At 41.5% G+C, this 22,236-nt stretch overlaps 1 protein-coding gene and 1 pseudogene across 2 annotated transcripts in view; one reads left to right on the forward strand and one right to left on the reverse strand.

Moving 5' to 3' along the window:
* The window catches only part of AUTS2 (activator of transcription and developmental regulator AUTS2), a 1,188,182-nt gene that overhangs the window by 1,056,371 nt on the left and 109,575 nt on the right, over positions 1 to 22,236 (reverse strand). The gene's annotated exons all lie outside the window — the stretch shown is intronic.
* On the forward strand, positions 14,686 to 15,422 carry LOC136158563 (small ribosomal subunit protein eS6-like; annotated as a pseudogene).

A 22,236-nucleotide genomic window follows, 5' to 3' on the forward strand; every position in this document is an offset into this window, starting at 1 on the left:
TTCACTTAGTGTTTTTAACAATCTCCACCCATCCAACCCCCAGGCAAGAACCTAATAAAACATTCCATCTTAGAAAGCTTAACAGTCCGGTACACCTAACAAAACCACCCAGCGACACCACACAGCATCCTGCACGTACATTAATAACTGCAGGATATCTGATTAGGAGAATGCGAAATAAGAAGCCATTAATAGCAGCCCTCATCTCCCTCCTCCACACTGATTACCAAAAGAACAGCAGCAGCTGAATCACAACTAAATCCTATTCACAAGGGACCTGGGGCAACAAAGAGGAAAAAAACCGTTAGAGTAGTACTTCTCCGGGGAAGCTGCTTTAAGTCGTTTTGATTCTGGCGTCAATCACGCCTGCCACAAACCAATAAGCATGTATAACACAAGCAAAGACTAGATTCCTCCCCTCCCTCCCTGGGTTCAGCACAGCACACCCAGCATACTTAACTACCCTGCCAACCAAACTGCTACTTGCAAGGGCCCCAAAGGAAGTCCCAGGTCCAGAGACATACAGGCTTAAATGTTCACCCTCAGAGCACAATCAGTATGAGTCAGAGGATGGAACCGCTGGCCTCAGGGCAGACTGCTTGTGAGATCTCAGTATAAAAGACCAACCATGTGACTTTGAACAAATGTTTTACACTCTTTCTGCCTTAGTTTCTTTATCTGTAGCATAACTGTCCCCTGGAGTTATTGTGGAAGCAAATGAATTAAATCACAGCAAGCACCAGGAGTGGGCTTCCCAGCTGGCAGCAGTGGTAAAGAATCCGCCTGCCAACGCAGGAGACGTCAGAGACGTGGGTTCGATCCCTGGGTCAGGAAGATCCCCTGGAGCAGGACATGACAACCTACTCCAGTTTCCTTGTCTGGAGAATCCCATGGACAGGGGCACCTGACGGGCTGCAGTCCATGGGGTCGCACGGAGTCGACCAAGCCTGAAGCAACCTAGCAAGCGCACTAGGAATAGCACCTCCCATCGTGAGTGAGTGCACACTCTCCCTCCGCCTTCCTTCTTCTCTGTCCACATACAGAGGAGAGGGTAGGAGAAGGATGGAGAAAGGGAAGAAAAGGAGAAAAGGAGGAGGAAGATAAGAAAGAAGAAAACAAAAAGCTTGATCTGAAGTATGTGACTTAGATGTACAGATGAGAACCCCAACAGCTACCCCTACCCACCCCTGCACTGAAATGCGTCCCCATCCCAAATCTGTAGGTCTCCCCCTTTCAAAGCCACAGCTTCTCCTCCTGGCTTAGCAGTGGAAAGACCAGAATTCCCCTCTGCTACAAGAACCTCAGCAAAAAATTGTTACAGAGTCTCCCTAAACCCCATATTTTGAGATTGGTGAGCAATCTGTGAATTCCCAAGCTTTCTGCAACTCAAAATGAATTTTCTGGTAGAAAGCCAATGTTTCCAATTTGATTTGGCAAAATATATCCAGTTAGGATGTTCTCTCAATGTAATTAGCAACCCATTGTCAATTAGCAGTTTAGCTATTGACAATACCTGTTGCAATTTAATTTTAAATGTCAATGACTTATTTGGATTCACTATAACAGGGCTCTGATACAATACAAACAAGTATCCTAAAACAACGGGCTGGATGATGAGAATAAGAGGGTGAAGGAAATCAATAGGCCTGTACAAGGGTCTGCCTGCCAAACACCCCTATGTAACCATGCCTAGGGGGCTTCCGAGGTGGCTCAGCGAAAGAATCCACCTGCCAATGCAGGAGAAGCTCGTTCAGTCCCCAGGTCTGGGAGATCATCTGAAGAAGGAAATGGCAACCCACTCCCACATTCTTGCCTGGAAAATCCTGTGGACAGAGGAGCCTGGCGGGCTAGTCTATGGGGTTGCAAAAAGTTGGACGTGCCTTAGCAACTAAACAACAACCAACTATGCCTGGAGCAGGGCAAGCTCCTTCTCCCAGGTGGAGGCTGGGGATTCAGGGAGTGTCTGTCACCATCCTGTCCACTGATGCCTACTGTTCCCAGAAGGACGTGAGTACAAACAGCAGGCCAGGGTTAGGAGACAGGTGACCTTCAACAAGCTAGGTGACTTTGAACAAGTTATTTAACCTCTCTCTTCCTTAATTTCTTCACCTATAAAAGACAATTGTGAGGACTACATAAATAGACATATATAAAAGCACTCAGCACAATGCCTGGTACTTGATAATAGTTCAATAAATGTTGGCCTCTCACCATTAAGTCAACCAAGTTAAAATTGGTATTACTTTTTTAAACATCAAAAACAAAACAAAAAACCTCACACGCTATAGCGGGGTGTCACGAATGCATGTGTCCGTAACACAGGGACTTGAGTAAAGCAGGTTCAGCCCAGACAGTAACTGTGAAGGCGTGGCGGCCTCCAGGGCACCACAGAAGTCCAGCCCTTCTCTCCCGCCCTTCTCTCGTGCACACCTGCTCTCAGCACCAACTGGAACTCAGCACGGACCATGCCTGTACTGCCAGCATAACCCCAAATCTGCATTTGAAATGAAACTTCTTAATTTTTAAATGTTGACAACTGCCTCCAAAACGTCTGAAAATCAAATAGGTCCAATGAACCATACTGTGTGGCTGGACCAGGGCTTCTGAACAGCATGTGTGTAGGGTCCAGATTAACCCACAGGACCTGCCTGGGTAAAATCCATATCCAAAGTTTTTACTCATTTCCCATGGGAAAGCCTTACCATTGACCAAGCCACAGAGGGACCCACAAAAGGTCTAGAATGTTCTCTAAGTCACAGGCCAAGGAGTGGCCAGGCCTGCAGCAGGTACCTCCTTGCTGACTTTCGGCCTGCTTACCAAGAAGGGAAACAGATAATTTATGAGCTACAAAGGTGATACAAAATGCTAATCAGCTTTAAGCTGACACTGGATAACAAGAGAATTTACATCTTCTCTAAAATAATTCAAATGCATTTCATGCATAATAGCGGGCAAGGATAAAGATGAAGTGATAACACTTCAGAGGCTCCACAAAACATCCTATCTAGGCCATAAACCTACAAAAAATTCTCACTTCTCTCCATGAATAGGAACATACCACAACTGAAAAATCATAGGAAATACCCAAGTCAAATCATCAACCAATAGGCTTCCCACTTTGCGTGCCTGGGGAATTTCACTCTCCTCCTGAAGGGACTTTGGTTTACCACAATTTCTTTGATCTCCTTATTCTCCTTTGCCAAACATGTTTTGGGAAGGAGGAGATGAGAGCCATGGGGTGAGGGTGGATGGCATGGATAATCAGATGGACAGGCGGTCAAATGAGAAATCTCCAGGACTATAAGGGAGAGGGGGAAGGTTCACAGCGTACCCTCTTAGATAAGTTTCACCTTCTTCAACATGTTCACGTATTCAATGTTCACTGAGCACCCATAATGACAGGTGGTGTTCTAAGTGCTGGAAATGTAGACCAGAGAAACAAAGGTTGTGCTCTCGCAGAGTTTATATCCTTCAGTCATTCATGCTGAGACCTGAGACTTAATCTTCAAGAAAGACACCACAGACTTTCTGGGTCAGAAAGGACCTTAGCAAGCTTCTCACTCAGTAGTCCTGAAAGCGAGATACAGATTTCCTCCAGTGCTTTCATTAAACCAACACTTCACTAAGCCCCGCCCTCTGAGTCGCACCCCTATCCTACTATCTATAGTTCACCAACGCCCTGGTGGGGCAGAGAGGGGGACACCCGCCCAGCCCCTTCAGTGAAGAGAACTCACCGCACTGCCGGCAGCTCCAAGCTTCTAGTGAAGGGTCCCACTAGCTTCCGGGAGAAGAGAGGCTTAAGCTGCCTGTGCCTCTCAGCCTGCTTCCACCTGAGCACCCCCATTCTCCTTGTCTCATTACCTGGCTGCCTAAGTCAGACTTCTTTGGAAATCTGAAATCAGAAAATAATAATTCCACCGGCTACAAATAATCTGAAGTCGAAGCAGTATGTCATGAAGGCTGCAGGTCCACTGGTCTCCTCTATTACACTTATTTCTTCTGTTTACCACCCACTTGTTAGTTCCAGGTCTGCTCTGGGGGGACCGCCAGAAGTGCAAGCCCTCCTCCATACAATAACTCTCCAAGAGTTTGAAGAGAGCACCTGGGTTACCTCCTCCTCTTCTCAGGCCTGACGCCCCAGTTCCACCATTCACAATGACAGGTTTGGGGTATCTGCCTCCTTATTCCTTTACCATTATTAATGATATAAAAGTTACTGGGTTGGCAAAAAAAGTTCATTCTTTTTGACCAATCCAACATATACTGAAGAATCTGTTTGGGCAGTGATACTGTCCTACATAAAAGCTTTTGCAGCATGCTCTACTTATTTCACCCCTCACAAAATCATACTAGGTGAAAGCTTTGACAAAAGAAAAGTGTATTCTACAAATTATCTATGAAAACCTGGAGCTTTGGGAGGATAAAATAGAGTTGTCTGAATAGAAAATGTGCTTGATCGTAAGAATCAGATTTCCAGGTCCTATCCCAGACCTGCTGAATCAGAATTTCCAGGGGGAGATGCCAGGAGTCTGTACGGTTAATATAACCTGCATACGGTTATTTATTACATAGATATTTTATTACTAAAATGTCTATAAAACCAAAAGACTGAAATACAGAAAAACAATACTCTCAACACTTGCACATTTAATAAGAGGAAGATTTTTTATGACTCGTTCCCTCTCATTTGATTATAGTACACTGGTTTCTACTTCTCCTTACACTTGTCACTAGTTCCCTCTGCCCCAAGCCCCACTGATAATCAAAGTAGAATCTGGTTAATAGAGCACACTGGAGACTCCTGCATTTAGAAGCAGAGGAGAAAAATCAGTGTCTCAGAGACTCTCAACTGAGAAGATCTCAATGTATATAAAAATCTTCTCAAAGCCCTTATAATCTCACTGACCATCTTAGCACAGAAACGAATCCTGGAATTAGTGGTACTAAGTGGTTACATAGCAGTAGATACTCTGGAGACTTAAAAGAAAAGAAAAGGAAAAGAATTTTCTGTAATGCACTTGAAGAAGTCAGTTAAGAAACTACCATTTAGGGAAACCTCCCAGTATGTAAGTACTTAAGACACTATAGAACAACAAAAACAAAAAACTTAAAGTATCTAGCTTGGGCACAGTGGTATACACAAAGCCCAGATTTCTCCAGCCATGACGAATAATAGGATTCCCACTATCTAGACCTTCATTATGCCCCTCATCCCCAGTGATTCAAACTATGGAGAAAACAGGACTCTATTTACTTTAAAGCAGATTAAAAAAAAAAAAAAAAAAAAGTCCTCAGCATCAGCACCAGAAGAGACTTTTTTCCCTTTATCTAAGACCTTTAAAAAAAAAAAATGGAAAGGAACAAAGAGTTATTATTGGCACTTGATCTACAACATCAGAAAAATGGCAGCCCTTCAAACTCCACACATGGAAGAGCTCTTCATTTTAAGCTGAAAATGGGGAATTAATTTTCAAGTCTCTTGTCTAAGAGACAGCTTTTAAAAAGGTATTAACCTACATTTGAAGATTAATGCAAACACAGCCATCTTGTTTTAGTGGGTACAATCCAACTTTTATTAAGACAAAGACGGATTCAGAGTAATTAAGAGCTTGTCCAATATCCAGAATTTTATGACTCTAAATATTAGCGAAGCTGGCATTCTTACCAGCTTCGCCTCAGAGCTATTGCATTATAAATCCTTGGTGGTAATGAAACACCAGCTAAAAAGAGGTTGAATAAGTCTCATTTAAAAAACAGCTTTCCTGTGGAGAACTATCCTTACTTTAATATAATGTATAGCCCCTGTTAGAACATTAATACTACTAGAAAAAAAGTGAGTGGTTTGGGATTTGCTGCTAAGGAACTCCAAAGAAGATAAACAAACCACAGGAACTGTGTTTTAACAACAGTGAATGTTTACAGGCTCCCTGGTACCAAAGTCTAGGAACACTTTGCTGACTGGGGCAAATAAAGGACAATACACCCACACTGGGGAGGCTAATGGTAGTTTATCTGTGAGGCTCATCCTTAACACTGTCTGTTGTTTACACAATGTAGCAAAGTCATGGCTATTGTTTTAATTTTTTAAAAACTTTTTAAAAAACATCCCAATGGGGTGCTCTCTTCTGTTACCCAAATATTTTTTTTTAAATGGTGTCAGTCTGCAGACTTGACTACTCCCTTCTCACAGAAGTTTCCACTAGAGCCACCACATTCAAACATCTTTACCAACTAGACTGAGGGGACACCTGGGAAACACAGTCAAAATACTGACAACTGGTCATCACTTTTTTAGACTTCATACAATCAAAGACTCTTAGGTTTAAAGTTCCTAATGCAAATTTCTTCTGTACTTAAAAGGCCATAAAGAGTTAATCACATAGGGACTACATCATAGCTTTAGAAAAACAGTTTTCCTTTCTGTTCTGTTATCAAATTTGCCAGCCAGTGACGACACTGATGGGAATGCCAAGGATTCCTATGCCCTAGTCCCCAACAGTTATTATCTGAAAGCCTGTCATCTCTATCATCTTGGGAGGGAAATGACACGTCACCTGTGGGCACCTCACCTGAACCAAAGCCAACTCCCTATATCCCAAAAGTATAAAGAAGACCAGACAGAACAGACTAGATGAAAATACATTTGGCCCTCCATAATTAGCAAAACCCAAGCCTCTGTTCTTCCCAGAGACATCCTTAAATGGAAACTAAAGCCCAATCTATATTCAAGGAAATAGCACTCTCACCTTTCTCTATCCACTAGGCACTTCTCTGCCCCGTGAGAAACAACATCCTCTTCCTTTAGGCACAAATCTTAAGAACAAAAACTGTGCTAAGAAAAATAAATTTATATTGAAGCATCATACTTTCTTGGACTATTCAATGATACTATCAGAATATAATAAGTTGTCTCTAAGAAACGAAGGTAGCATTTTCCAAAATGAACAAAGAAAAAATTTTATTAAATATCTTCACTTTTTTTTTCTCTATAACATGACTACTTTCTGTTCAAGAGAGAAATGGAAATCTAATGTTTGGGCCTTGTCTATTGAAATCACTCAGTCCCTCGGTTATGGCTGAGTACTTTGCAAACCCCACTGGAGCCCAGCAGGCTCCTCTGTCCATGGGGTTTTACCACTAAGAACACTGGAGTGGGTTGCCATTTCCTCCTCCAGGGGATACTCCCAACCCAGAGATCAAACCTGTATCTCCTGCATCTCCTACATTTGACCACAGGCAAAAATCTCAGCATCATCATTTCTAAAAATCAAACTGGAAATATATATGTATATAAACCGAGAACACACAGAACACAAAGAAATACACCTGTGGTTGACCACGGAAAGAAATTCTAAGGGAACTGAGGCTGATTCAGTCAGAGTCTTCCACAGAGCCAGCATCCCAGTGTTTATTGAGCCTCCATATATGCACCCCTCCAGACTGACCACAGAGATCACACTCCAAAAGCCATATTTCTTTATTATAGATTAAGTTTATTTCCTTGAGGTAGGGTTGAATCACTGAACCTGCTCTGAGAACCTATGTGGAACTACGCCCCACCTTTACAACAGTAAGAAGCAAACACTTCAAGGCAAGGTATCAGGGTCTTAATGAGCCTGCCATAGCGCCCTGCATGACAACTTGCCCCCAATGAACAATTTTCACTTTTTCAATGAACATATATTAATACTGAAGTTAAGAGTTGTGTCCATTGCCTTCACATCTCTCTCCACCCCAAAGAACATATACTTTCTAAGCATCAGCACTACTGAGCTAGGCACGATGAAGGCATGGGGGGAAACTGCAATTTGTTATGCAAAGCACATCTTACCCCATCGCTTAAAGTAATCCCCACAAAGTATCTGTTACCTATTTTACAGATAAGGAAAGGGTGACCGTGGCAAGCCAGACACTGACTTGCCTAACTAAAGTCACTTAAATAATAAACTGCAGAGCTAAAGCTCTAACACTGAAGGGTCTGAACGCTGTTTCAGTGCTGTGTACAAGGACAACCCAGCTGAGTAAGACGCCTTTGTACTCACACAGGGCTTTAGAGTTAAATGTGGATAAGACGACACTGGCATAAAGATACGTCACAAAGGCCAACGAAGTGTACACAGTTGTACAGGAGCCTAAAAGGACACGATCTCTTAAAGGGACAAGTAAAACTCCATGGGACATTTAAAAATCCACTCTATGTAAAGCACCCAGACTCACAAATGAAAACCGCCACATTAAAGGGCTCCAGAGGTGATAAATGTTACATAAAGGTTAGGCTGATAAAGGTAGTAAAATCAGCTGTAATTTACTCAGCATTTGCTGTGGGTCAAGCACCATGTTGAGCATTTCACATACATTTTCTTAAGTAAATGGCTCACCAAAATTTTTCCCATTTTCTAACTGAGGAAACTGAGGTTAGAGGGGTTAAAATTACTTTTCCAAAGTCACATAAGTAAGTGGTACAGCTAAGTTAAACAAGTCTTTGTGTCAAAGCCCATGTTTTCAGGTCACTTATATGTACTGCCTGCAGTGTTTCTATTTTCCCAAGTCATTTTTGTTATAGAGTCCCCCAAGTCCTCACTAAGTACTCAGATCTGAGGCATATACTATATATTTCTGATGGACATCCTCAACTTGCAGGTTTTTCTATACCCAGGTCCCTAACATCCACAAATAATAAGGGCAGGGGTTAGCTTCAAAAAACTCCAAAGATCCCATGTGATCTCTATTGAGAAAAATCCAAGAAATGATGGTACACACGTTCAATCAAAGGTTATAGCTACTTGGTATTTTAAACACTTCTAGCTGAGATTCTTAACAGTGCTTAAGAGAAGGCTTAAGTGCATTAAAAGGAAATTCTCTGTACATTTGTTATTCTCATCCCAGCTTTATAGATGAGTAAACACAGACTTGTAGACATTACCAGAAGCTGAGATAGGAATTCTGTTTCTATTCCTCTCCCAAGGCTCGTGAATAACACGGGCTCCTGGTTTAATCCAACTTTCCTCACTGTACTGCAGGTGAGAAAAGGGTACATAAACCAACAGACACTCAAATCGATCCATGAAACGCCTTTTAATTAAACAATAAGAAATATTAGCAGGTAAAAAACAAAATTGGTGTTAGATCTTTGAAAGGATGACAAGCTTGTTCATCCTAGGGTAACAGAAGCAGTCAAAAAAAGAAAACAAAACTTCAACCTCGTTAATTACTTTTTCTATAATGAAAAACTAAAATACAAAGTTACAAGCCAGATAAAGTATTCATGACAAATATTGCAAAGGGTTAATATATATGTGTGCATATATAATACACATACACACATATGTAAAACATAAAAATTTCACATCAGTCAAGAAAAAATTTTGATCCATAAACCAGTAAAAGGCAAACATAAATGGAGCTCAATTAGTACACAAAAATAAAGGGCAAGCATAGCTTTTTAGAGATACAGTTATGAAACAAATTTAATACCTTTTTATCTCTAAAAATGTAAATAATTCCATTTTTAAGGCAAGTATACTTTATATTGCTGATGATAGAATACAATGTAAAAATAGTATTCATTATAAAGATAGTACTGTGGTTAGTCACTCACTCCAGTACAACTCTTTGTGACCCAGTGGACTGTAGCCCACCAGGTTCCTCTGTCCATGGGGAGTCTCCAGGCAAGAATACTGGAGTGGATTGCCATTTCTTTCTCCAATAAAGACAGCAGACACTGAAAAAAACCCTTAAAACAAAAAGCCACCCTGTTGTTATTCTACAACAGAGAATCTATCAAAGAAATTAAGGAAGGGAAACCCTACACAGTAAAAATAAGCTCTTTGTGGTTGGTTAGTTAGTTTAGTTCAGTTGCTCAGTCGTGTCCAACTCTCTGCGACCCCGTGAATAGCAGCACGCCAGGCCTCTCTGTCCATCACCAACTCCCGGAGCTTACTCAAACTCATGTCCATCGAGTCGGTGATGCCATCCAGCCATCTCATCCTCTGTCAGCCCCTTCTCCTCCTGCCCCAATCCCTCCCAGCATCAAGGTCTTTTCCAATGGGTCAACTCTTCGAATGAGGTGGCCAAAGTATTAGAGTTTCAGTTTCAGCATCAGTCCTTCCAATGAACACCCAGGACTGATCTCCCACACAAAATTTTTAATGTCCAGCATTAGAAGAACATAATGGCACAATCTGACATACTATTACGCAGTTATGAAATTATTAATTAAGAAGTAATATGGCAACATAGGAAATTGCTTTTCAAATGTTAAACAAAAGAGAAAATTATTTGTTAGGATTCTACCACTGTAAGTCTGATGTCTGCCTTACAGACAAATCCTAGAAATCAAGGTATTTAAAAAGGAAAAAAGGGGCTCCCCTGGTGGTCCAGTGGTTCAGAACCTACTTTGCAATACAAGGGACTCGGGTTTGACGCCTGGTCTGAGCGATCCCACACTGCAGGGTCACTAAGACCATGCACCACAGTAACCAGGCCCATTTGCCCTAGAGCCCTGCCACACTACAGGAGCCACCACGAGAGGCCTTCACACCGCCACGAGAAAGCAGACCCTGCTTGCTGCAACTGGAGAAAGCTGAGTGCAGCAACAAAGACCCAGCACAGCGAAAGTAAATCAACAAGCAGGGCCGAGGAAGGCGTCTTAAACAGGAGTCGGTGAACGTTTCTCCCTCTTTACAAAATTATTAATAGAAGAAATATGTATTGTTAAATATAATGGTAAACAGAGAAAGCAAAGCAGCTCTACTCCTACCCTCTGCCCACCTGCCTCCCTGCCTTGAAGAAAATATGTTTGTGCGTGTGTGTGTGTGTTTGTGTGTGTGTTCACAAAGGAGTTATAAGTTTGCTAACATCAAAGCTCTTTCTTGCCTATGATATTTCACCCCTCACAGAGAACTGAGTTTTGGAGTTGGACATGGCATATTTAAAATCTATTTAGAAATAAGAAAACAGTACAACTAACATGTCACACACACACAAAAATACAAATATATCATCAATACTTGCTTTCTGTGTGCACTGTAAAATCCAGCCCACCAAAGGGTTTTTCATGCTGTTTCTACTAGGAAAACACTCAAAAATCAAATGTTCATCTGAATTTCTTAACATCCCGTAGCAGGTAGATATTGGCTATTTTCTAGAGAGGATTTTCCATAACACTGAGCAGAAAGTTGAGATTAAAGCTCTGCCAGCGATGACTGAAATTAATTCTCTACAGCTGTTTAGGGAATGTGTATTTCAGAAAGAGGGACTCAGGTGACTAGCTTCAAACTCTCTTCAAGAAGGAAAATGTATTTGTTTTAAAAAAAAAAGCCACAAGCAAACACCTACTAGCCCACATAGCTTATATGTTCCCAAAGAACAGCATTATTTAACTGCAACTTTCTGTCCCTTTTTTTTCCTTAAAGCCTTTCAGGGAGGCAGAACTTCTGAGAAAACTAACTACTTATGGTAAAAATAGATGAATCAGTGCTTTCATAAAACATTAAAATTTAAAAAGACATAAAACCTTCCAAAACTCAAAAACAAAACAAAACAAAAAAACCCACACACAGTCATTTCAGAAGGTGTCTAACTAGTTCGTTATTACGCAGATTTCACAAACATTTCTCTAATCAAGGAGAAAGCTGTTCTACAGAATAATGTGTTTTACATGCTTTAGCAACCAAGAGCATTCCCTAGCTTTTGAGCCTCTGGTTTTTAGGCTAAGGGTGAGGAGATCCTGAGTGACAAGACAGCACTTCAGCAAAGGGACTGCATGTCCCCCGAGGAGAGAGAACTGCCTAGACCACGAAGTTTCTCACTACCTTTCCATCATGCCTATTCAATTCTCCCTCTCTCCATAAGTACTGACAATCTCTTCCACTTGGGGGTCCACTTGAACTCCTACACATGCATTCCACTCCAGTAATCTACTATCGAATTTCTTTTTTAGGGTACCATATTAAAATCCCATTAGCACATTAGTACTCAATCTTTGCTGCCTTTGGAATAATTTAGTGAGTTTTGACAAATACTTGAATTCAACCTCCAAAAGATTCTGATTTAATTGGCATGGAATATGGCTTGAGTATCACAGGGATTTTTTTATAAAGCACCCCACGTGCTTTTTTTTTTATTCTAAAATTTTATATGAAAAGCAAAGAAGCTAGAATAGTCAAAACAATCTTGAAAAAGAACAAAGTAGGAGGACTCACACTACTTCATTTCAATACTTATTAGAGTATAAAAGCACAATAAGCAAGACAGGGGTATTGGGAGAAAGACAATATGTCAATGGAGCAGAATAGAGACTCTAGAAATAGACATAAGCAGAAACAGACTTAAAAAGACAACTGATTTTCAACAAAGGCACTAAGGATATTCATTAGTAAAAGAAAAGTGATTTCAAAGAATAATGCTAGAACAACTGGATAAATGTAAGGGGAAAAAGTGAACCTCAACTCCTACCTTATATCACACACAAAAATCAGAGATAAAACATAAACCAAAATATAAATGCATATAAATGTAAAGAAGAAAACATAACCTAAGTTAAGTAAAGATTTCTTAGAGAAGACACACAAGACTCAAACATACAAGAGGAAAATAAGATAGACTAAACTTAATCAAAATTTAAAATTCCTGCTCATAAAGACACCATTAGGAAACTGCCTAATGATGCCTAAAGCCACAGACCAGAAGGTGTATTCATATTACATATATCTGACATGAGACTTGTACCAAAATACATAAAGAGCTCCTATAAATCAATAATAAAAAGACAATCCAACTCTAAATGGTCAAAAGATTTGAACAAACACCTCACAAAAGAAGACAGTGTTCAATACCACTTAGTCATTAGGAAAATGCAAATTCAAACATAATGAGATCACCATTTATACCCACTAGAATGGCCAGAATTAAAAAGACTAGCAACACAAAATATTTTTGAAGATATGGATTAACAAGAACTCTTGGGCAATACTGGTGGGAGTGTAAACTGGTACAACCACTTGGGAAAACTTTTTGGCAATTTCTTATAAAGTTAAATACATGCACATACCTTATGACCCAACAATTTCCCTCCTAGGAATCTATGCAGACTAGGAATCTAGGACCTATGTTTACAAAACAACAACAACCCTTATATAACAGTGCTTTATTAACAATGGTCAAAACAAACAACTCAAATGCCCACCAAAAGAGAAGCAGTTAAACAAACAGCTGCATATCTAACACAACAGAAGACTGCTTGGCAAAAAAAGAACTGAGTCATACAACAGCACAGAACCACCTCAAAAATATTAACAAAAGAAGCCAAGCACACAAAAGTACATACTATACGATTTCATTTTTATGAAGATCAAGAGCAGCTGTGATGACAGGAATCAGAACAGTGGCAGGAATGAGAAGAGACTGGCTATAGAGGTGAGGACTAAGGAATGTTTCAGGTGATGACTGTGTTCTCAAACTGGGCTGACACATGCATATTTGTCAAAATTCACTGGTTTGCACACTTTAGGTTTGTGCATTTTCCTACATGCAAACTGTACCAAAGAAGTTTATGACCCCCAGGTGATTATAACTTGTAGTTATTGATAAACTGAGGACCCCTGCAGGGGGTGGGAGGTAGAGGGGGGCAGGGCGATTTCAACATCTCTCCCTAACCCCCTTCCTCATTTGTGCTCTCCATCAACCAGCACCACAATGATTTCTTGTGCAAACTAACACTGTACATGTGTGTATCCCATAATTGCATATAACACCCTACATACTACAGCTTGCTGCCCAAATTTTGCACATACATGTATGGCAGTAGGATACTGATTAACTGATCTGATCATGGTACTTCCACATTACAGTGTACATCTATTTCAGGAAACACTAAAATCTGGGAGAACTAGCAACTACTTCCAACATACAACTCCCATAACTCATCTTCTCAAATCTTCTGACAGTCCTCAAGGAGCCTGCACTCTGCTTTCCACTTGCTGCTACCCTTAAGATAAACCCAGGCCTCCAGCAACACTGCACCTAATTAGTTTCAGGACCTAAAAAGGAGGCAGGGACCTCCTCATGCTAGTCTCTCTCCCTGGAACGTCAACTCTACCCATCTACATGGATACTCTTTCCTGTCTTTTGAAATATCATTGTCATGTCACCTCCTTCGTGAAGGTTTCTCTGATCTTTCTCCAAGCTGCAAATGCCCCCTCTTCCATCCTCTCCAAGTACTTAACGAGCATTTCTAGCTATGAAGGCTATGTGGTAGGTGATCTGCTGGAAATAACAGCATGCCTATCACACTCTTCTTTCTCTATCTGCAAGATAATCATGCTTACTTTTCAAACTTTTGCACCTTATTCAGGTGGACTCCATGAGAGCAGAGGGAACCAGCTCTATTTCAATGGTAGTAAATTCTGGTACAGCTAGTGTTTGGTATATTTCTATTGATTTTACACACAAATTAATAACTATGCCATACCACCTTTCCCCTAAAGTCAGCTGGGACAGAGGACAAAACAAAAACAAACCAAAGAACTGCACATGAGTGTATTTTAAGTCTCTTGTAAAGATCTACTTGGGTATTACTGGGAACTCTCAAACCGAACCTAACAATTCTTCTCTTTGGAATATCAAAGTTTAAAAACACTTCAGTTCTTTTTCCACTGCGTCTCAGAGGAAGTTGGCCACTTCAGAATGAAGCTGAACATCTCTTTCCCGGCCACTGGCTGCCAAAAACTCATTGAAGTAGACGATGAATGAACACTTCATACCTTTTATGAGAAGAGTATGGTCACAGAAGCTGCTGCTGGTGCTGTGGGTGAAGAATGAAAGGGTTACATGGTCCGAATCAGCAGTGGGAATGACAAACAGAGCTTCCCTGTGAAGCAGGGTGTCTTGACCCAAGGCCAAGTCTGCTGCTACTGAGAAAGGGGCATTTCTGTTACAGACCAAGGAGGACTGCAGAAAGAAAGCACAAATCTGTATGGGGCTACATCTTGGATGCCAATCTAAGTGTTCTCAATTTGGTCACTGTGAAAAAAGAGGAGAAGGATATTCCTGGACTCACTGCTACTACTGTGCCTTGCCACCTGGGGCCCAAAGGAGCTAGCAGAATCCTCAAACTTATCAGTCTCTCTAAAGAGGATGTCTGCCAGTATGTTGTGCGAAAGCCCCTAAACCAGGAAGGTAAGAAACCTAGGACCAAAGGCCCCCAGATTCAGCATCTTGTTACTCCACGTGTTCTGCAACACAAACATCAGCATATTGCTCTGAAGAAACAGCATACTGAGAAAAATAAAGAAGAAGCTGCAAAATATGCTAAATTTTTGGCCGAGAGAATGCAAGAGGCCAAAGAAAAGCGCCATGAACAGACTGCCAGGAGACAGAGGCTCTCTCTGAGAGCTCCCACTTCTGGGTCCAGTCAAAAATGAGATGTTCTAAAAGTAACAAACAAATAAGATCTGGTGTCAAAAAAAAACTTCAGTTCTTAAAATCTTTAAAGGAAAAATTTTACGTCTTTTGACAACTTTTTTCTAATACTATTTTTATCAACTAATGTTATAAGGAGGCAGTTGCTCGATACTTACGTATTTGAACTGTAACAAATTAAAATTCAAAATAATGCTACAGGACTTCCGTGGTGGCCCAGTGACTGGGGATCCGCTTGCCAAGGCAGGGTACACGGGTTCAGGAAGATTCCAGATGACTCGGGCAACTAAACCTGGGCACCACGACCACTGCGCCTGCACCCTGTGGCCCGTGCTCTGCAGCAAGAGAAGCCACCACAAGAAGAAGCCCCAGCACCACAGCTAGAGAGCAGCCTCTGCTCACTGCGTCTACGGAAAGCCTCAGTGCAGCAACAAAGACCCGGCACAACCCAAATAAGCAAATAAACCTTTTTAAAAAGAACACATTGTAAAATAATAATAATAATCATGTACACATCAAGAACGCAGAACAGACGTCCTCTCTAGATATTTACCCCCACCAGTTGTTTCTCTCCAACCACATCCTTCATCCACTTACTCAACATTTCTCAGATTTATATATAGTTGACAATTATAATCCCAGTCCTAGATGATGATTCGAAATTATTTGTAAAGAGGGCAAAAAATTTACCACTGGGGGATTTTTGTGGTTATTAATATTTATCCCTAAGCAGTAGTGCTCAATCAAATCTTTTTCACTCAGCTCAGCAAAACAAACCAGAAAGCTAACCAACTCTGCAACCTTGAATACCGATGCGACAGTTTTTGCTTTCTGGGCCTTTATAAGTGCCATGTTTTCATTTCGCTGCAAAAGTGCTCATCCAGAGAGCAGAAGACAACAGCAGTCCTGTCATTTGTAGGGGAAAAAAGGATACGTGAGAGATTAAAGAGACAGCTCCCTCAAAGGCCAATGATGAAATGCTTCATGGTCTTTTGAATAGAAACTTCTTTGAAATAACAAAAAAACAAAACTAAAGATTCGCACAGACCAAAGTCTACAGCAGGTTGTTCTGCAACAGTCCTGCCTCTAACAGTTCTTAAAAGCCATGAAGTGGTGAAATCACAGAGGCTAGAGTAGAAAAGCAATCAGGAAATCGTCTAATCATTTTACAGCAAGGAAACTGATGGTCAGCAAGGAAACAGGACTCACCCATGGGGATGTAACATACAATATTGGCGGCAGGTCAGGGGTGATGCCCAAGGTGATCTGACTCCTCCAGTTGACAGATTTCTTTTCGTCATCATCACGAAGCTCCCTTGCTGACTGACACTCAGAAATCCCTTGGAGACCCCTCTCCTGCTTGCTAGGACCAACTGCTTCTGTAGTTTCCTCTTGGGTCCCAACCACCATCCCCAACCACTGTGCTGCAGGCATCCACCCTCTTCCCAGGTGATTCCCAGATACTCCAAGAAGCCCAGTTTGACTTCTGCAGCTGCCTGAGGAGGCAGACTGAGACTCCTTATCCATTGCACTGAACTACCATGACAGCGTAATAAGTTGTTTCACATACAAGGCCAGTGGACTGGGGTACTGAAGCTTCTTACAGTCCACCCCCTACCCACCGAATCATTTCTAGCACCAAGTCACTTTCTGACACAGCAAGCAGAAAAGCCTTGGTTTTGCCAGTCTTTCTTGCGAAGCCTTAGAACTGCCAATGGCTTCTGAGGAAGCCAGGAATAACATCAACTAACATTTAAAGAGCATGTATTGAAAGCTGGTCCTTGAGCTAAATGATCTACATGTATTTACTGTACATTTCTCACAACCACCCTACAGCAGGGGCTATTACTATCCCCCATTTTACAAATGCAGAAACCAAGTAACTTTCCCCATGGTCACGTGAGTACTAAGTGGGAAAGCTGGATTGGGACCTAGTTCTAAGACTCTAAGAACATTACTTAATAGTACACACTAAGCTGTCCTAGCCTTTGCTCAAGTTTAAACTCTACAAAATGGACCTATTTCAAAGCAATCCTTCACATTTCTTTCTTCTTCCTTATCCAAGTGAAGAAAGCACTCTAAAATGTAGAGTATCCCACATATCCTGAAAGATCTCAGGGAGCTATGCAGCCTATACAACACTCTATATTAGACCACAAGTCAACTACTTTAAATGACCAAGGCTGAAGTGCTGGGGCTGGGGTGGGGGGATGTGCCGACAGGAGCTGCTGTGAATGACGGAGCAAAATTCAGGATAAAGTGTCCAACTGCCTGGTACACAGCCCTTTGGAACAAGAACTGCTGTGACCTGCAGGTTAATACCAGGAGCACATCCGACATGATCAAATCCTTCTTTTGCTTCTGCTCTGCAGTAGCTCTCACCAACTGCCGACACAGAACGTGTTGTGACACGGAGACTATAAGCAGCAAAAAGTCGCTCCTAGCCTGTCTGCTCTTAAAAAAAAAAACACAACTGTGCAGGCCTCCTCTTAGAAATGGCCATGTTTTCTCAGGGTGCAAATGACTCTGATACTTTGTTGACACCACATTCCAGGAAAAAATGCAATTCCAGATCTATTTCTCCATGTTTGTTTGCTGGGTTGGGGGAGGAAGGGTGAGTATTTAAGATCTACTCTCCTCATACCTATTTCTATTAAAGGAAAGGACTCCTAACCTTACCCAGTATTTATAAAAGGAATTCATAACTTTCCTCAACAGTGTACTTCGATCTGCACTTTAACAATGTAAGCGTATCAATAAAGTCCATTCTTGAAAGAGAAACAGAAGTGCAGGTAAATGAACTGTGCAAGGCCATGCAGCTGCTAAAACATTAGCTACAGTAAGAATTCCTACCCATTTGCCAAGGGAGTCCTCAGTTAAAAGTTTTCTATTCTATGAACCAAAATGGCCTTTTCCTCTCCTTTTGTCCAAGGGCACAGCTTTATCCCTATGGAAGAAACTAAACAGTTACAAGAGCTACTCATCTTCAACCTTTAGCCACTATGTATATACAGTACATCATCATGCATCCAGTAACAAAAGAAACTGCTTTTCATTCTTTTATCCTTCAATGTGGAGGTCCCAAACTTTCTCCTGCATCCCAAGGTTGGAAAAATCACATCTACCCCTGCTCTACATCCTATCTCTCTCTCCACTCTTCCCTCTTCTAATTCCTCCTTCACAGTATCATTCGGATATTGATTAGTTTTGGGCTCACCACTCCCCCAAAGTTAAGTTCACTCAATAACTTCCCCAATCAGATTTTGACTTATGTAGCAAATGTCTTTCCCAACCACACCTTCCACCCCTGTGTGTCAAGTTTTACCACCCACCATGCTCCAGCTGTCAAAGCAAGATCATTGATGGATTTCCAAACACAAGACTCATTTCTAAATCTTCGCAACTATATTTACTCTCTTTTGTCAGTCTACAACACTCTTCCTAGTCTTGACCACCAAAACAAAACCACTCCAGCTCCAGTCTTGTGATGAGCTGTTTAGTCTCTAAGTCCTGTCTGACTCTTTGTGACCCCATGAACTGTAGCCCACCAGGCTCCTCTGTCCACGGATTATTTCCCAGGCAAGAATAGTGAAGTCGGCTGCCATTTCCTTCTTCAAGGGTCTTCCTTACCCAGGGATCAAACCCATGTCTCCTGCTTGGCACGAGGATTCTATACCATTGAGATACCTGGGAAGCTCTCTGTGATGACTATCCCCAACTTATTTCTCAAAGCTCACAGCACTCTGTGCTGAGGTCATCAGAATTATAACTATGTAACTTATTGTAATACAGGAGAGCAACTGATTCCCCTTCTCATTCCAAGATCGTATCACAGAGACTCCCTAAAAATCCACTCCACAAATGTGTATGGATTAGGAGCTGGGAGCACAGTAAGCAAAACAAACTGGGTCTGAACTTCGGTGGAACTTAATTCTACTAGAGAGAAAAGAGAAACACATTTCTGTTTTCTACCTCCGGCATATGCTTGAGGTAGAAACGCGTGCTGTAAAGAAAGGTACAGCAGAGAAAGGAAGAAAGAGTGCTTGCTTTAGATTATTAGCGAGAGTCTCCCTGATAAGGAAGCTTCTATCAGAAAACTGAGTCAAGTGAGGGGAGGACTCTTGAGGGTAGGACCATCTGGGGCAGAGTGGAAACTAAATGTGACAGCCCCGGGCAGGGTGGACAGCGGCAGGAGCACCCGAGCAGAGTGGCTTCGGGGGGCAGAATCGCCTGGAGCTGGCACCAGTGCAGCACACTGCTCACACCCGGTCACTCTGAATCTCCTTGTTAGTGGTCCCTGCTGCCATCCACTGTGACGGCTGGGTGCTCTCCCGCTGACTGCAAACACTGCCCACAACACGTGGTCTCCTCTCGTGGCTGCTGGCAAGTCTTAGCTCCTCAATCTTAAACAGCTTCCTCAGGTTGAACTCCATTTCACCTTCTTTGGATTTCTTCTGAGTTAAGTCTAGAAAGTGCTGTGGACTTACTTCCTCTTTCTTCAAAACATTTCATAGCCTTTTCTGCTGCAGTTCCCAAAAGATCCTAATAAATCTCCCTGTAATACACCGGGCAGCCTTCTCCTTCTCCCATAATAACAGCAGAGGCTATCTGACTTCCTAAGCAGATTTTCCTCCCTAAAAAGCAATACACCTGACTTCTTACAAAATTCTGCCCATTTTTTTCCCTCTGTTACTCTAAAGCTTAACTGCTACATGTCTCTACAATTATTTCATTTCAAAGAAAAGTACCTTTGTTTAAGCAAACCTAACATATGGACTTAAGAATTTACTCAAAGGATAAATTGGGCATGACTTTGGTTATAAATGGATTTTTCACTTTTGAAAATGATTCATAATATCATTACTATAAATGGCAAGCTCTCCTATTTCATCCTAAATTTAGGAGTCAATTTTCACACAAATCTTTAAGTATACATCATCAGGTCAGGTGAAGTATATGTGTACAATGAGATCTTTCCAAGCACCAGGCTTGGTCTCCCATCATATATTCTTGGGAATATTATATTTAACCACTACCAGTTTGGGTTGATTTATAATCATTCTATTGTGAAAGGTTATATATAATTCCTAAAATGCATGTTTCAACATGAAGATGTCTAAAAGTTTAGTAGCTATAAACCTATCAAACTAAGTAGCCTCCTGCTCTCTCTTGGCTGAGATTCCAGACTTATAATCGTTCAGGTAGCCAACCCATATGTTTCCATTTTTCTTACTCACATTACCATGCCAAATTACTTACACTGTTCTCTGCCACTTCTTACAGAACTCTTCTTGGACTTTTTCTATGCTCACACTGTCTGATCATCAATTTGCATGTCAGTTCCCTTTAATTGGATTCCATCCAACCAGAATTACAGCTGCCTCTCTCTATGAAAGAACAAAGTGATTTTTTCCTTTAACAATGCCAGGGTCCCTACCAGGGAATCAAACTGTCACTCCACTTGCTATTAATTATCCTGAGCTACGCCACTGTTTCCCTTCCTTCATAAAGCCCTGAACCATACTCCTTCCCCCTGTGATTAACAGCAGTCATGATGATGCCTTACATCCAATGAGCCAACACAAGAGGGAAATCCAGGCATCAGGCATGGATGACAAGCAGTGACAAGAATGTTCTTTAAGCAGAACATTTCACTAAAAGCAAAGTCTCTTATACGAAATAAATGAATCGTGAGGTTAAAGACTTGTCTTATACATTTCTAGGGCAAAAGATTCCTCAACTTCCCATGGCAGTCCATTGTACTATCTCAATCCACAAGGTTAAGACAGGTTTCCTGATACCTAAATCTCTTCAGCCACAATGTAAGCCTGTGATTTCTTGTTTCCGTGGTGATGGCAGAGGTATTACCAGCCTCCTCTGTATAACAATTCCCCCAGCATTTAAAGGCTCCTATTAAATCATCCTTCAGTCTCCCCTTCTTTGTGCTGTACCATACTCAGGAGAGGTACCAGGATGGAAAGGAGTCTCAAGACAGTTTCATATGAGACCCAACTGAAGAAATCGAGATTTTTTTTTTTTTAGTTTGAGTACTTGGGGGATATGATAGCTGTCTTTAAAAAAAATTCTCAAGGGCTTCAAGTGTGAAAAAGGAAATTACATTTATTCAATATGACCCCAGAGAGTAAAATAAGAAAGAACCAACAGAAACCTGCAAAGAGAGGGACTTCCTCTCAATATAAAGCAGGAATTTTCTAACAGAAAAATGGAGCTGTTCAAAGTAGATATGATCTCCCAAGGCAGGCCATTCCATGTCAGCAAAGGTGGAACAGTCAGTTGGAAGAGATGTAATAAAGTGTCTGCAGGCATCTGCAGGCCAGCCTGGCTACAACCATCTCTAGCTTCCTTCCAACACTAAGATTCTATGAAACTAACTGTCAAAGGTTTAGGTGACTGGGGTTTTATCACAATGAAGAGGAGTAAGGTTTTAAGGTAATGAGTGACAGGCCTTCCACCACTCACATACAAAGCACATACTCACAGGAAACAATTCATTATATTGGAGGGGGGCTTTAAATAATTTCATTTGATGGGGGAAATGAGCAAAAAATTTCAAATAAAGTCTCTCCTACTGTGGAGGGGCTTCCTGGTAGCTCAGACAGTCAAAAATCTGCTTACATCTCTCGAAACCTGGGTTCATTTCCTGGGTCAGGAAGATCTGCTGGAGAAGAGAACGGCAACCCACTCCAGTATTCTTGTCTGGAGAATTCCATGGACGGAGGAGCCTGGTGGGTTACAGTCCCTGGGGCTGCAGAGTCAGACACAACTGAGCGACTAACAGCTGTGGAGGGTAGAATA

Source organism: Muntiacus reevesi, chromosome 2 (genome assembly GCF_963930625.1).
Source record: "Muntiacus reevesi chromosome 2, mMunRee1.1, whole genome shotgun sequence".
NCBI classification, from domain to species: Eukaryota; Metazoa; Chordata; class Mammalia; order Artiodactyla; family Cervidae; genus Muntiacus; species Muntiacus reevesi.